This window comes from Palaemon carinicauda, chromosome 38 (assembly GCF_036898095.1).
Source record: "Palaemon carinicauda isolate YSFRI2023 chromosome 38, ASM3689809v2, whole genome shotgun sequence".
NCBI lineage: Eukaryota > Metazoa > Arthropoda > Malacostraca > Decapoda > Palaemonidae > Palaemon > Palaemon carinicauda.
Genome location: NC_090762.1, coordinates 52,535,974 through 52,552,800, shown reverse-complemented (window position 1 = coordinate 52,552,800; position 16,827 = coordinate 52,535,974). Strand labels below are relative to the sequence as shown.

At 42.0% G+C, this 16,827-nt stretch overlaps 1 protein-coding gene across 2 annotated transcripts in view; it reads left to right on the top strand.

Annotated features, from left to right (window-relative positions):
- Positions 1-16,827, top strand: part of LOC137630627 (zinc finger protein ZFP2-like) — a 63,497-nt gene that overhangs the window by 44,437 nt on the left and 2,233 nt on the right. The gene's annotated exons all lie outside the window — the stretch shown is intronic.

Below are 16,827 nucleotides of genomic sequence, written 5' to 3'. Positions count from 1 at the left end.
AAAAGCAACTTTTCCATCTCCTCAATCACTTGTGGCCTTTGCTTAGTTACCGCCGTAACTCCCGTTGCAACATTCGCCTTCTTAATCATTTCTTTATGCTTTAAAAACGTAGAAATGGTCGACTTCGCCATTCCGTATTCTACCGCTAAATCGGACACTCGTACACCATTCTCATATTTCGCTATAATTTCCTTCTTCAACTCGATCGTTGTTCGCACTGTTTTCCTCTTCTCCTTCCCCTTAACACTCATTACTTTCTTGGGACTCATTATGAAAGCTAAAAAAGCAATTAAAAGCACTGAAAATCACTAAATCACAACGAATGCTGATCGCGCGTTGTCTGAGTGACGCTCTCGAGAGAACTGATGCTTCCCGAACAAGCGAGAGTGGCCGAGATGGCGCGATCATCACAAAGCCCATGCGGTCGTCACGTGTTCGGCTGGTCGAGTACCGAATTTTTGGTCGAGCACCGCAGCAAAAATTTCTCGAAAATTTTGGTCGAACTCCGAATTGTTCGAGTATAGAGTCGTTCGACTACCGAGGTATCACTGTATATGTATACAACATTAATATCATAAACATATAATCATGTATATATCAATACTTATATCTAGCATAACACTATATAGTGCCAATATACTTATGCATACTATATAAAATAATTGTTTCCTTTAATGAATGGTAGCTTAGGTCTAAATATTAATTTCACACCGACGTTAATTATTCACAATACATTCAATTCTACATTAAGTGGTTAATGTTTTTTTATATAGCTTACAAATCTCTTTACATATAAAGGCATCGAGTTTATACATTCCATGACCAATATTCAAGTTGTTTTCAAAGGTTTCTTTTATGAAACTGGACTCTATGATGTTTCTTTCCACTAAGTTATTTGAATGAACCAATTTCTTTGCACCTGACCAATTAATAGGGTGATTTTTATCTCTAACGTGGGCAAAGAGTGCATTATTATCTCGAGCATACCTGACACTTTTCTTATGTTGTTCAATTCTCTTTTCTAGGGCTTTACCAGTTTGACCAATATAGTATTTTTCACAAGCATTGCATGGAATACGATATACACATCCCTTGGTAATGTCAGGAGAATTCTTTATTAAGGCTGTTTTTATTGTATTTTTACTCTTAAATGCTACATTTACATTGAAGTTTTTTAACAGTTGGGGAATTTCTTTAAATGAATCACAATAAGGTAGTACAAGTAAATTTTGTGTGTTATAGTTTTTTCTGTTATCATTACCGAAAAAAATTCTTTTTTGCTGTTCTTAGGGCATCATCTAACACAATTTCAGGATACTTTAGTTTTTTACCTATTGCTCTAATACCATTTATTTCGTCATCAATATATTCAGGGCTGCAGACTCGGAATGCTCTTAAAAACATAGAAGTAAATACAGATTTCTTAACTTTGTTGCCTTGGTTTGAGTAATAATGGACATATGCCGAGATATTCGTTGGCTTTCTATATACACTGAACTTGAGACTATTATTACATCTATGTATGCGACAGTCCAAAAAAGGTAGGGTACAATTATTCTCCAGCTCCATAGTGAAATTTATTGATGGTACCAAACTATTCAATCTAAGAAAAAAGTTATCTAAATTTTCATTTCCTGGCCACACACATATTATGTCGTCAATACATCGAAACCATTTTACATTATTAGGTATGATGTTATTTACGATTCTGCTTTCAAAAAATTCCATATATAGATTGCTCAATACTGGGGATAAAGGGTTTCCCATAGCCATACCAAAAGTTTGCGGGTAAGGGAGTGTCATTGTTCTCTAAATCTCTATATGTATGTTCGTACTTTTGCTTTCCCTATAAATTGTAAGAAACCTCTCTCAATAAATCAGTCCTCTGAGGAAGTATCACGAAACTAGTCAGGACTTAAGTGTATATTCCGTATTTTCATTTTCCCTGTGGTTCTTCTGCATCTGCATCTGAGCATCACGTTTTCCTGTGATTTTTACGCATATATATATATATATATATATATATATATATATATATATATATATATATATATATATATGTATGTGTGTGTGTATATGTATATGTAATCAGTGCTCAAGCCCCTTCTCTATCTAAGCTAGGACCAGGGAGGGCCAGACAATGGCTGCTGAGAAGTTAGCAGGCAGACCTATAGGCTCCCCCAAACCCCCCTCTCCTTGGCTCACAAAGATGGTGAGCTTACGGTTACTAAAGGAACTAACTATTGTGAGTGGGACTCAAACCCTAGTCTGGCAATATATAAGTCCAACTGATCATCTCTTAACACTTATGAGATCCAGTGAATGGTGCAATGCGGCTATGTTTCATGACTCATGCTGCCCTGATGCCCCATTGCTAGCTTGCCTACTGTGAAAACTATTTCACCTTCATTTGTAATACCTACCTTCAGTAAAATTGAAGAAAAAATTTTGCACAATATGTTACAATGAAAGATTATAGGCCTACGATATCTCACAGTATGTTTAAACAAAGAAAAAGTTATATATGAATAAAAATCTATCTCCTATTTACCAAGGCATTTCCCCCAATTTTTTTTTTTGGGGGGGGGGTACCCGACATAAAAAAACAAAAAACAAAAAGGGACTTTTCTTCTCTTAGCTACTCCCAGCATGTTTAAATAAAACATGAATTCTCACAGGACTTCTGGCAATAGTTCACTGAATCCTAAAGTTCAATGGAACTCCGGTTGGGAATGGCTCCTCTAGCCTTTCCATGAATGATTTGAATTACACTTTGCCCTGCAGTTAATGTGTAGCTACTTCAGGTTCAGCGCCCATCCACCTATGAAGCAGTGACGCATCATCTGTCAACCCAGTTTTTCCTGCATCACATTTGATCATTGCATTATTTTGCTTGTGAGCTTAATCAATCGTTAGGGCAGAGAATTCTCTTCTAGACTTCTAGACAACAGAGTTTCCTTTGTGAAACTCCCTTGCCACATTTGGAAGTTGTTGATCAATTGACATTATATCCAATGTGAATTGAGACCCATCACTCATAATTGATATTGTTATTCACAATAAAGTGAGTCACCATTTCTGAAAGAGCAGATCAGGGTAAATATGGTCAACTCCATTTCCTCCTTCACATTTTTACAAGCTACATGCAGTGATCTGGTGTGCTTGTCTTATCACTGTTGCAGATTTGATCTTTTTTCAGCTCTGCACAACTTTGTGTTGTTAAATAGAAACCTGCAATTCTTATGATACATTGCTTTCTTTTGTCTCAATGTTTCTTCTATCCCACCTCTATGTCAAGTCTTGCAGCATGGGTTTAACTTAATTGGCAATGTATTGAGTGAGTGAAACAGGAATATTCTTGGCCAAGTTCATATAGCTATCAATGACTCTTCTGGCAGGATTAGCAGATATTTTTTCTTGGCCTCCTGACAGATAACACTTGGTCCATGATCTTCCAGTAAAACTAGCATCCACAGTGAGTATGATGTTCAAGGCAGAGGGTTTATCCTTTTGCCACCCTGTAAATTTATAATAAACACTTTCCTGTATGGGATCCGACTGCTCTTACACTGTGCCCTACACCTAGTCCTATCAGTCATTTAGTGTCACAAGTCCCGTGCGATCTGTACACCATACAGGTAACTATACATTCAGGTATGGCTGCCTAACTGATTTGGGGTTAGTTAGGCAGCATTTGGGATACTAGTTCATTGTTGCTGCATAATGTCAACATACATTTCCTACTTATGACACTGAACTCCATGCTGAGTTTCACAAAGTGATGTCATCAATGTACATTTGTTCCGTAACTGGAATACAAACCACGCAATTTAATAGGGGTATTACTTTCGGCGTAGCTGAAATGACGAGCCATTAAAATTTAATGAGGGTTTACTACCCACACCGCTAGTTAGCGGGGGTAGGGGAGGGTACCTTGCTACCCCCCCCCCCCCCTCACACACACCTGTGCTTGAACTCACTTTGCTCTCGGCTCGGATGGTAGTCTGACGTGTTCGCTGTCATCCTCGCCGCTCATTGGCAGCCGTTAATGCTTTTTTGCTTTCTCTTTTTGACAGTTGTGTGTGAAGTTGGCCTCTGCTATTATGCGCACCTGCCCTAGATTACCCGACCGCTCCTGTGGAACATTCATGTCGGCGGTTGAGACAGACCCTCACACCCTGTGGCCTTACTGTAGAGGTCAACGGTGTGATAGCGATAATAAGTGTAGTGAGTGCAGGGAGTGGTCTACCTCCCAGTGGGAGAGGTTTTCGCGGCGACGGAACAAGAAGTCCAGACGGGATATTTCTCCTTCGAAGGTTTCTTTGAAAGGAGAAAAACCCAAGGCCTCTACTTTCGTTGCTCAAACCTCCTCCGAAGCTCCCACTCAGTAGGTCTCTTTCAAGAGACCGTCGAGTGGTAGCGTAGACCGTTGTACCGTTTTCCAAGCTCGGGGTTCGAGAGATGGCGTTGCTTCCCCTAGCGAAGCAGCTCCACCTCTCCCCCCGGAGGAGGATGTATCACTAATCCATCTTTTTTAGCTTTGGTCTTCCTTGGGGCTCGAGGGTTCGCCCTCCAAGGAAGTCTTACTTGACTACATCCGATTGGGTGCCGCTGTCAAGCAATTGCCGCCTCCGGCAGAGGTTGATCGTCTGACGATTGTCGACGTTGTGGTGTCAGAGGTATCCAATACGGTATCTGCCATTTCCTCTGCCTCTTCAAACCCTACAGTAGCCGACGGCTTAGTTTCTCCCGTTCCTGTTCAACCAATGAGGGAGAAACTAAGTCCAACAGTGTCTCCTGCTAGTGTTTCTCGCCCTCGGGGGAGTTCACTTACAGAGACTCCTCTTTGGAGGACTGCAGAAGGTCAGCTTGCTGATCCCACGGCCCCCAGAGGGCGTATTCGTCGCAAGGCTCGCCTTCCTCTTCGCCAGAGAGGCCTTCCTTCACTTGTGGTGAGGAGGCACCTCTTTGGTTCTACATCTTCGTTGCAGTCCCCCGCAGAGGAGCCTCGTCATCAATCACCGACTGTTCCTGCTCTGGTCCTGGACCTCTCTGCGGATCGTTCGCGATCCCCTTCGGTAGAAGGTCGTCCTTTCAAAGGACACGTCGACCTTCCACCCGACAGACATGCGCACTATGCGCCAACGAAACCTGACCTCCACGCTCGTCAGGCATCGTCTTCTAACCCTAATATAGGGCATCAAGGGCATATGCGCCAACGCGCACATACTTCCCTCACGCGCTTTGCTGAGCATACGCACCCCGCGTTCTCCTGCGAGCCAGGCTTTTCCTGAGCAAGCGCGCCCACGCCCAGCTGCGCACCAACCCTCACCTGCGCGCCATCAACCTCCGGCGCGCCAGCACTCTCCTGCGTGCCAGCGCTTTCCTGTGCGCAAGCGCTCTCCCGTACACCAGCGCTCTCCTACGCGCCAGTGATCTCCTGCGCGCCAGTGCTCGCCTGCGTGCCAGCGCCCACGCCCAGCAGTCATCTCTCCTGCACGCCCACGATCTTCTGATCTGGGCGCTGTTGGGAAGTCTATCTTGACTTATCCCACGCGCCATCACTCGCCTACGCGCCAGCTTTCTCCAGCGCGCCGACGCTCGCCATCGCGCCGACGCGCAGTCACCTGCACGCATCCACGAGGATAAGCGCGCACTCGCCCATCCTCTCCTGCAGTTGTGTGCCACCATTTTGACACGCGCACACGAGCAGCACAGGCTTCAACTGCATGCCTGCGCGCCAGGGGTATCTCTCCTGCGCGCGCTCGCCCTACGGCTTCTTCAAACTCGCTCCCGCGCATTCAACGCCTTGATCCTGTGCGCCCAAGCGCACGCGAATATTCTCCCGCGCGTGCGCGCCATCAGTCTCCCGCGTGTGCGCGCCATCAGTCTCCCGCGCGGTCGCCTGTGTGCCTACAGTCTCCCGTGCGCCCTGCTGGTGCGCGATTCCTTCGTGGCTGGACATCTGGATAGGGACCTTAGGTATCCTGATACGCTATGAGGATTTCTCCAAAGAACGTACCAGGAAAGCTATGGAGACGTTCCTACTCTCAGGCACCCGCACGATCAAGTTTCTGACCCATCAAGTCTCGAACTTGTGGGCAAACACCATCCTGAAACGTCGGGATGCGGTGGCTGAGAGATTCCATCAGAAGGTCCCTAGCACCGAGATCAATAGGCTCAGACATTCTTTTTTAGAAGGATCCATCCTGTTTGAGCCTAAGGATGTGGAACAGACCGCTAAGAGGTGGAGGAAGTCTCACCAAGACTCCCTCCTTCATAGGGCTTTGACATCCAAGCCCTATAAGCTTCCAGCACCCCCAGCAGTCCCGTCCAACCAAGACCACAAAATCAGTGACAGCAGTGAAGACAGTGGTGTCTAAACCCTTTCCTGTCAAGGATAGGAAAGGCAAAAAGTTCTCCAGGGGAGGTAAGAATCCTAGAGGGAGCAGCCGAGGCCGCAAACGCTATGATTGGCAGTCCCCCTGCATGTCCACCAGTGGGGGGATGCCTACAAAGTTGCTCAGACAGGTGACAGCAACTCGGGGCCGATTCCTGGACGAATTCCGTAATCAGTCAGGGATATCGCGTCCCGTTCACAACATCTCTACCTCCCCTGACGACGAATCCAGTGTCATTGAGCTCCCTTGCCATGGGATCGGCAAGGGGGCAGGACCTTCGGGCAGAAGTCCAAACCCTGTTAAAGAAGGGTGCTCTCCAAGAGGTCCTCGACGGGTCTCCAGGCTTCTTCAGTCGACTCTTTCTTGTAAAGAAGGCGTCTGGAGGCTGGAGACCAGTCATCGACCTCTCAGCTCTGAACCAGTTTGTCAAACAAACTCCGTTCAGCATGGAGACGGCAGACACGGGCAGACTAGCAGTGAGACCGCAAGACTTCATGTGTACACTGGATCTGAAGGACACGTACAGTACTTCCAGATCCCAGTCCATCCGTCTTCAAGGAAGTACTTAAGATTCAGCCTAGACAACAAAAAGTACCAGTTCAAGGTGCTGTGCTTCGGTCTCTCCACAGCACCACAGGTTTTCACCAGAGTGTTCACCCTAATATATTCATGGGCACACAGGATTGGCATCCATCTCCTCCGTTATCTGGACGACTGGTTAATCCTAGCAGACTCGGTGTCACCCCTTCTTCAACACCGGGACAAACTTCTGAGACTTTACCAGGATCTGGGGATCTTGGTAAATCTCGAAGTCCTCGTTGCTTCCCACTCAAAGACTGGTACAGTGAGCCCTCGCTACTTCGCGGTTTGACCATCGCGGATTCACGACTTCGCGGACTTTTTTCATTAAATACGGCATCCGATTTCATCAGCAAACCACTATTTTTGGGGGAAACATCATTTTATTCTAGAAAATTTCTTCTCTTTAAATAGTTAATTGCTCATTAAGAAAACGTGTACTTTTGTTTTTAAATTTCGGGTGTGTTTTAAAAATCGAGTACAGTATTGTTGACTTCTTTTTGTTTTACTTTTGGCTGTGATCAGATCAGCTGACGTCTAGCTGCCGGTCTCAAGAATGCGCGTACGAAGTATTGTTTATACCATTTCTTAACTTATTCAAACCATCTATACAGTTGATATTACATCAAACACCAATGTATTATAACTTATCATATTTTTTTGTTTATTACATTTAAAACAACTCTCTCTCTCTCTCTCTCTCTCTCTCTCTCTCTCTCTCTCTCTCTCTCTCTCTCTCTCTCTCTCTCTCTCTCTCTCTCTCTCTCTCTCTCTCTCTCTCTGTGGGCTACTTTTCACTACCTCTCATTCCTTACCTCTATCTCACTAACAAATGAAATCTTCGTTGCTTCGCAAAGTTTTATTTATATTGAAAATCAATCATGATTCAATTTTCCTTACTTTCTCCAATCTCGCACTATGTCACATCGAACGTTATAGCAGTAACTTAATTGTTCGACAACTTTAAAAATCGGCCTAGTACTTGCTTCTTCTCTTACTTTTTTTTTTTTAGATGGTTTCATAATTGAGGGAGGTACAAGTTGACTTATAACTGAAGTTAGGAAAAGTATTTTGGATATGGAATGGACAATCATCTTTAGTAACAGTTTAGAATTATCGTAAATTATCATTCGGTCATTAGCGGCAGTTTGTTATTGTTGATTAAACGCCAAAAAAAGAAAAAAAATTGTTTTCCTGCTTTGCTACGTATGTAGGATTTTATATAGATACGGTAAATAATATTTGTAATAACATATTTAGTAAAAGCTTTTAATATCATTATTTATCACTTTCATCATGCGCGTTTAATGCCTTCGTTTGTTTCTTATTACGATCGAAGATGGAGCGTACAGTAAACGAATGGAAGGTTTCCATTTCAAGCGGTGTCATAAAGAAAAACATTATATAAATGGCATTCATTTAATTTATTTGGAAGTCCTAAGAAAAATTAAGTAAATTATTGGTAATAACAAAATCAACATATAATCAATACTTGGTAAGATTGCTGTCGATGCAAAAACTAACCTATACACAGATGAGTAAATGCGTCTGTTTCTTCATTATGATCAGAGATAAACGTAAACAAAACATTGGTCGTCATTTTTTATCGTGCTTTTTGGCGTGGTTAGGAAACGCATGATATAAAATCGCCTTTAATATTTGTGCCTGTTTTAGTTTAGGGTACTGTAGTACATGCATTAAGTGTTCTGTACATTAAAGGGTAGTTTGTTAACAGTACTATGTAAAGGGAAGGTTTTAAAAGTCTGAATATACATGTTAAATAAATACGTAAATATGGTGTCCCTACTTCGCGGATTTTCAGTTATCGCGGCCGGGTATGGAACCTATCTACTGTGATAAACAAGGGTTTACTGTACAGTATATCTAGGCATGGTTATAGACGCCAATCTCCACAAAGCCTTCCTATCAGACGACAGGATAGCAAGACTGAGAAAGGTCGCAAGTCCTTTTCTCAGACGAGAGGAACTTCCAGCCCAATCGTGGATGCGTCTCCTCGGTCACCTTTCATCGTTGGCTCGTCTAGTTCCCAACGGTCGCCTCAGGTTGAGATCCCTCCAGTGGCGACTCGAGTCCCGGTGGAATCAAGGTTACGATTCCCCGGACGTCCTGATCCCTATGGGATCTGCGGAACTGACGGACCTCCAGTGGTGGGTGTTAGACGAGAACCTACGAAAAGGAGTGGATCTTCTCGTCCTCCCCCGGATTTGATGCTGTTTTCGGACGCTTCAAAGAAAGGGTGGGGGGCCCACGTGCTGCACCACACGACCTCAGGCCTGTGGTCAGAGTCAGAAAAGTATCTCCATATAAATTTCCGAGAGATGACGGCCATCTTTCTGGTCCTTCAACAGTTCCAACAATACCTTGCGGGTCACTCTGTGGTGGTGATGAGCGACAACACCACAGTAGTGGCTTACATCAATAAATAAGGAGGTACTTTTTCGCAGCAGCTATCCCATCTAGCAGTAGAGATACTGAGATGGGTCGAAATCCACTCGATACCACTATCGGCATACTCCATTCCGGGCAAGAGGAATGTGCTCGCCGACAATCTGAGCAGAGCGTCTCAGATAGTGAGTACCGAGTGGTCTTTGGATCATCTAGTAGCCAACAAAGTCCTGACTTTGTGGGGTTTTCCGACTGTGGATCTTTTCGCAACGGCCCTGAACTTCAGGCTCCCGCTGTACTGCTCCCCAGTCCCAGACCCCAGACCCCAAGGCTCTCTGGCAAGATGGTTTTCAACAACGGTGGGACAATATCGACATTTACGCCTTTCCCCCGTTCTGTCTGATGAGGAGGGTGCTCAACAAGACCAGAACATCGGTCAATCTTTCAATGACCCTCATAGCTCCGCTATGGCATCACGCGGAATGGTTCCCGGACCTTCTGCAACTCCTACCGGAGCTACCAAGAGAATTCCCTCCACGACACAATCTTCTCAAACAACCAAATGCCAACATCTTCCACAAAGCCGTAGCTTCACTAGGACTTCACGCCTGGAGACTATCCAGCATCTCCTCTCTGAGAGAGGATTTTCACAGCAAGTTTCTGTCAGGATGTCTGGACACCTGTGAAAGTCATCTGCAGCAGTCTACCAGGCAAAGTGGAAAGTCTTCTGTGGTTGGTGTCGTGGAAAGGGTATTTCTCCACTCGATGCCACTATTCCAACAATAGCGGAGTTCCTCGTGTATTTGCGGGTAGAAATGCGCCTTTCAGTCTCGGCAGTGAAAGTCTAGCCTTCCGGCTGAAAGGAATGGACATTTCTTCATCGCTAGAACTTTCTCTACTCATACTTAGTTATGAACTTACCTGCCCTCAGTCAGAAGTGAGACCTCCCCCATGGAATGTGGTTCGAGTTCTCAGGTCTCTTAAGAGACCTCCCTATGAACCATTACGCCAGGCATCAGATCGCCACCTAACCTGGAAGACGGTGTTCCTGCTAGCTTTGGCCTCGGCCAAGCGAGTCAGCGAACTTCATGGTCTCTCGAATGACATCGCCCATTCAAGGGGATGGGGGGATGTAACGTTCAGCTTCGTCCCTGAGTTTATTGCTAAGACTCAGAATCCTGGAGTGGCAGATCCTCGATTCGACTCCTTCCAGATTTTTAGTCTCCTTTCCGTAACAGATGACCCAGACCATCTCTTACTATGCCCAGTAAGGAGTTTGAGGCTATACCTCAAAAGAACAGCTGCAGTCCGTCCTCATGTGCCAGCACTATTCGTCAGCACAGGAAGGACTAAGAGGAGGGTCACCAAGAACACCATCTCTGCATGGATTCGTTGGGTCATTGATCTGTCCTTGAATCCAGATCCTTCTCCGTCACGTCACCTTAGAGCACATGATGTCAGGGGCATAGCTAGGTCCCTGGCCTTCAAAAGAAATTTCTCTGTGAAGCAGGTTCTTCAAGCGGGGGTGTGAAAGCATCAAACAACGTTCACAGCCCACTACCTGCAAGATTTGACCCACAGGAGGCTCGATACGTTCTCTATCGGCCCTGTGGTGGCTGTACCACAGCTGGTTTAAAACCTCAAGCTCCTTATTGGACAAATAGCAGAAGGTTGAGGACATTGTTACCCAGTTTGTAGTCTGCATGAATGAAAAGGTTTGACTGGCCCTTATTCTTTTCTTTATCATCCCCTCTCTTGGGGAAAGCAGCATCCTGGGTTCTCTGCATAGCTGACCTCAAACCACTGCAGGTAAACCATGCTCCCTTGTGTTCCTAGTATTAAGTTAATACTGTTACGTCCCCATACCCTGACGAGGTGGTATTGGGAAAGTCCTAGTCTACAAGTTTCCATCTAAAGAACTTCAGAACAACTTCCTAGGACGAGTCACACTTCTTCATACCTTCACACTCAGCTCAGCTTGTGTAGGCCGCAGACCTTGCGTAGCAAGGTTCTAGCGAGGTGCAGGGGCTCCTTATTTCTTGGGTGCTTACACACTCAAATAACGAGCCCCCGGGCAAAGCCAAAAAGCCAGAACTGGCTGGGACGTCCACCCTTCCTAATGGGTGAGTCACCCCTATTAAATAGCGTGGTTTGTATTCCAGTTACGGAACAAATGACAAATTCGTAGATAATTTGTATTTTTCCTAACTATACAAACCTTAGCTGTTTAATCAAACTTGCCTGCCAGCCCTATCCCCCTTGAAGTCCTACCTCTAAGCAAAGTGAGTTCAAGCACAGGTGTGTGGGGGGGGGGGGGGTAGCAAGCTACCCTCCCCTACCCCCGCTAACTAGCGGTGTGGGTAGTAAACCCTCGTTAAATTTTAATGGCTCGTCATTTCAGCTACGCCGAAAGTAGTACCCCTATTAAATACCTAAGGTTTGTATAGTTAGTAAAAATACAAATTATCTACGAATTTGTCATGTTAGTGCCCAACAATCACTCCTTCAAGAACTTCAACTTCATTCACTTGAACACTGGGAGCTAGACTTACTCTGTCACATGCAGAGACCTTCTGTGTGCTACCCTCATCTAGTTCAGCCTGCAACCCAATGCAGTTTACCACAGATCTGTTGTGAGAAAATTAGCGAGAAAAATCTGTTATGCTTTACGAATGGTAAAATCTTGAAACATCTGTATCAGTTTACATTATAAAAGTTAAAATCTCCTTTAGTAACCTTGAAAACATAGTAATCCATATCTAGATCTTTCAACTAAACACCTACAAATACTTCTAAGCAAAACTTCAATTTCGTCCTTCTAATTTGGCGGCCATCTTGGATTTTTAATTTGTTAATCAGCCAGATTTGATTAGTATGACTTGGAGAACAAGTGCGCTTAATTTGATGCATGTATCATCTGCATGATTTATCTCCTACATTACAAGTGTGTTCACAAAACCAGCAAGTCAGTTATCAAACTCCTACAGCTGTGGGGAGTTCTGGTCATAGCTTATTTAGACGATGGCTGATTTGAGCAGACATGAAAGAATTATACCTCAAATACACAAATCAGTCTTATAGGTTCTTCACAATCTAGGTTTCCAGATCAACTTTGCAAAATCAAGACTAATTCCTAGTAGGATATTTCAGTGGCTAGGTCTTCAATGGAATATTGTAAAAGTCACTCTAAGCCAAACAAAAGCATCCTACCAAAAATTCTAAGCAAGGTCAGATTCTATCTTTCAAACCACTTTTCGACCAGACGGCAACTAGAGAAGATTCGGGGCCGCCTTTGTCGATACAGCATTAAAGACCAGGTTGAAAGACCTCTATTGGGTGTGGAGAAGAGCTGCTCAGAAGGGGTTTTGAGACCTTCAGCATCAGTTGCAAAGTTGTTGCCAAAATATTCTCATGCCATGAACATCAAATGCCTTTTCCATGTTGGTCCTATTAACCCCCCAAATTTTTATGATCCTTCATACAGATGCATCCTGATCAGGAGAGGAAGGTCATTCAAAGTAGACCTTTTTGTTCAGGACATGGTCCTGTCAGTTTACGGCATTTCACATAAATGTGTTGGAACTGATGGATGTCTTCCTGATGTTGAAAAGACTTAGTCCAAAATGGAGCATTTATATAAAGATTTTCATAAACAACCAAGTAGCTTGAGAATTCTCAATGCAGTGACTTCCCTTAATGTTTTGTTGAACATTGAAGTTTTTTTATAGAGTTAACCATGAATTCTCAATGCAGTCTCTTCTCTTGATGTTTTATTGAACATTGAAGTATTCTATAGATTTGACAATAAATTCTCAATGCAGTGACTCTTCTGTTAATGTTTTATTGAACATTCAAGTTTTTTTATTGTTACACATTTCATGTTCTCTCGTTATATCGTTTAAGAACTTAAACAAACCACCGCATCTCATTTGTATGTCACTTAGTCAGTAGAAGAGAGGAGGGATAGGTAAAAAATAACTAAGGGCAACATGCGCTGATTCATGAAACTGGTTTTATACTTGGTAAAAGACTGAGGAAGAAATTTATGCAGTTAATTCATTTATATAAAATTATTAGAGATAGAATATCATTGGTAATACTGAATGAAAGGGAATAAGGAATAAGAAAGGGTCTAAGGAATAATGTAGACTGAAATGAAGAGTAAAAATACATGAATAACAAATAAAGAGGAAATAGAAAAGAGGGAAGAAAAGGAGAAACCTTTTAGGCAACATTTCTTTTACTTGAAATAGCTTTACAGCAACCTACTCAACTGAATAGTGATGTAATGGTACACAGTTTAAAACATTTTGCCCAGTGTTTCCATTTTAGCAGCTGCAGTTGAGTGAATTTCTTTTTTTTATATATTTTTCATAATGGTATCAATAGTTCAACTGCGGATCATCAAATCAGAGGTTAGGAATTAGTTTCTAAGGAGGTTTTACTTTAAGGTAAGTATTGAAATCATGAATTTTATTGAAATATTTTTCCTAGTGTTATTATCTCTAGTATCACATAGTTATTGTTTAATTTGTAGTTTGTGATACCTAGCACCATTTCCTTTCAGGTACAATTGGATTATTTGATTTCATTATTTATGCTTGCCTTTGTTTATGGAATTTAGGCCACGACTCAGTGTTGGGTCTGGGAGGCCATTTGTGGCTGAGACCCAAATGGGGAATCCCACAGTTGCACTAAAAAGTAGAAGTCAATAAGTTGAATAGCAATATTATAAAAAATAAATTAAGTGGATGCAGCTATGGCCAGGAAACGCCATAAAGACCCCTTGATATCGCCTGCAGTGTACTGCATTGACAGCATTTATATACAGTATTTATTAATTTGATTTCTTCAGTAAAAATCATGGTATTCAAGTACAGTGTTTCCTGCCTGATATGGACATAATGCCAATTGTGAAAGTGGGGACAATGAGGGATAAGCCATTGATTTATATAACCATGCACCAAGTGTCTTGGTATGTGAATCAAGTTTGTCATCCGCTTTTATTTTGTTCCTCTGCCATAATTTCTTGTTATAAGTTGATGAGCTAGTGTAGCTGCATGTTGTAGTGACAGTTCACATGATTAGATATATGTAAATTAGTACTTGGTCCTAAAGCCAGGGTTTTAATGCAACTGCTTTTACTCATCTCCTTAGGATTATGGACTTGAATTAACATAAAAAATTATATACTGTACTATAAAGAATTGTTTCCTTATTCCCTCATTGTTTTTACTTTCCTTACATTTCATGTTTCTATTCTTATATACAGTATAGTTAGGCCTCCTTATTCGTTAGGGGTTAGGTAACAGAAACAGGGGAAAAGAGAGATTCCGCCAATACTTGCTGCCCTAAGAGTGGGTAACCCCTAACCTACTAACTCACTGCCCATTGCCTACGAGTGGTTGACTAACACAATAAGTAACCCACTGTACTGCTTAATGTTTAACTTGGTTACTTTTACAGTATAAGTATTATGTTCATAAATTAACACATTTCAGTAAGTGTATATACACACGTGTACTACTTACTCAATAGACTATGGTACACATAATACGAGTCATAGCCACACTTATTCATGCATGTAATAAACAGTAACAACAAATCACTTGTTCCAATCTAACAACACTCTCTGATACTGGGGTGTATATTACTGTAATGTATTTACAGTGCTACTACTGCATTACAGCTTAATTAGCTAAGGTAACACTCATAAGTGGTTGCTGTTTTCTGCTCTGTTTACACTCACCGTACATGTAACTCATATCTACATTACTACTGATATTTTGTCTACAGTACTGTACAGTAGGTAATATAACAATAACATTAATACACAATGAATATGCTAACACACTAAAAATGAAAATAAATAGTTTCAGTACATCACCACTAACCTTTTACGTACAAATTTCTATGTAGTAAGTCTGAAGCAGAATGCAACTCTTGAGCCATCAAGTGGTTGGCTCATGGGATAATTTTATAGTAAAATCACTATAAACACACTGAATATGTACAGACATCACAAGGTGATTCTGTGCCAAGAGGATTGAAGCGGGAGATACATACGCGAGGAGAGATGATGCGAGACTGAAGACAAGTCAGTAAGAGATGTGTTATTCTGTGGAGAGAGAAACAGAACGAAAACTGTGAATACGTGATTTTTTGTTTAATAGATTATGCGGTTCTTTATTACCCGAATGACCAAATCCGCGAAGACAGAACCCACGAATATTGAGGGCTGACTGTATTCTATTGTCATCATCAATAGTCTTATGTCAACCTTTTCCCTTACTTGATTAGGCCTGGATATAAAATGAGTTATTTCCATTATTTACTATCCTGTTTTAGTCTTGCTCAACTCTCATCAAGGTTAGTCTTCACTTATCCTATTTTTACATGATTTCTAGTGCCTCATTACACATCTTTGTCAGACCACTAACACAGCCTTTACAGTATTGACTAATTTTCCCTTATCACATCAAATCACATGTCCAAACCATTTTAATTTTAAAGTTCTCGGCTTCTGGAGACCACATCTCGCTGCCAATTCCTTGTTTGTATCATGATCTTCTGATCATAATCCAGTCTGGACTCTTTAACATTCAAAGGACACATCTTATCAAAGCCTGCCATTTACTTTGTTAGCAACAATGTTTCTGCAGCCTAGAGTAGCGTAGAGTATTACAAACTTCATGTAACAATAATAAATCTTTGGACTATATTAATTGACATTTTTACCTACCTGTTGTCTTGCAGTCGCTCCCCATTTCATCCATGCTGCAGCCTCTATTTCTTACTGGTCTCTAAACTCCAATTTTAATTGTAACAAAAATACTTTACCTCTTCCAAGACCTGCCCATTTACAACAGAAGTTATCTTTCTTTCCCATTAGCTTTTATATATTATCTTGTGTAAACTTAAAGCCCTTAGAGAAGATTAATGGTGAGAGATATTTATGAAAGCATGTGGCTTACAAAGAAACCACATCTTGCTATTCTAGATAGTCCTTGGCTTTTGTTTGGTGCAGGCTTATCTGATAGCACAGTTATTTTGTTTTGCTTTAGTTTTTCTGTTTTAAAAAGTGTAGTAATCTGATAAGGAATTTAATGGTTAATGATACTCGATTACGAAAACTCTGGAATTATATATTTTTACAGTATATTTTTCTGGTTATTTTCCTTGCAAGTCATTTGCCAGTAATTAATTTTGTAAAAAAAATATAAATTTTTACCTCTTAAAAGATTTTATAGTTCCTTGGCCCCCATATGTTTTTGGAATGGAAGTTGATCACTTATAGATTTTACTCATTTGTATTGAGAATACTTGAAAGTATCATGGAACTTAAAAATTCCCTGGCAAGTCTTTGTTTATACTTCAAAGATCAATTATTTCAGACTTTGAAAGTAGAAAATGTCTGCGGAGAACGAGGTTAATTGTTGAA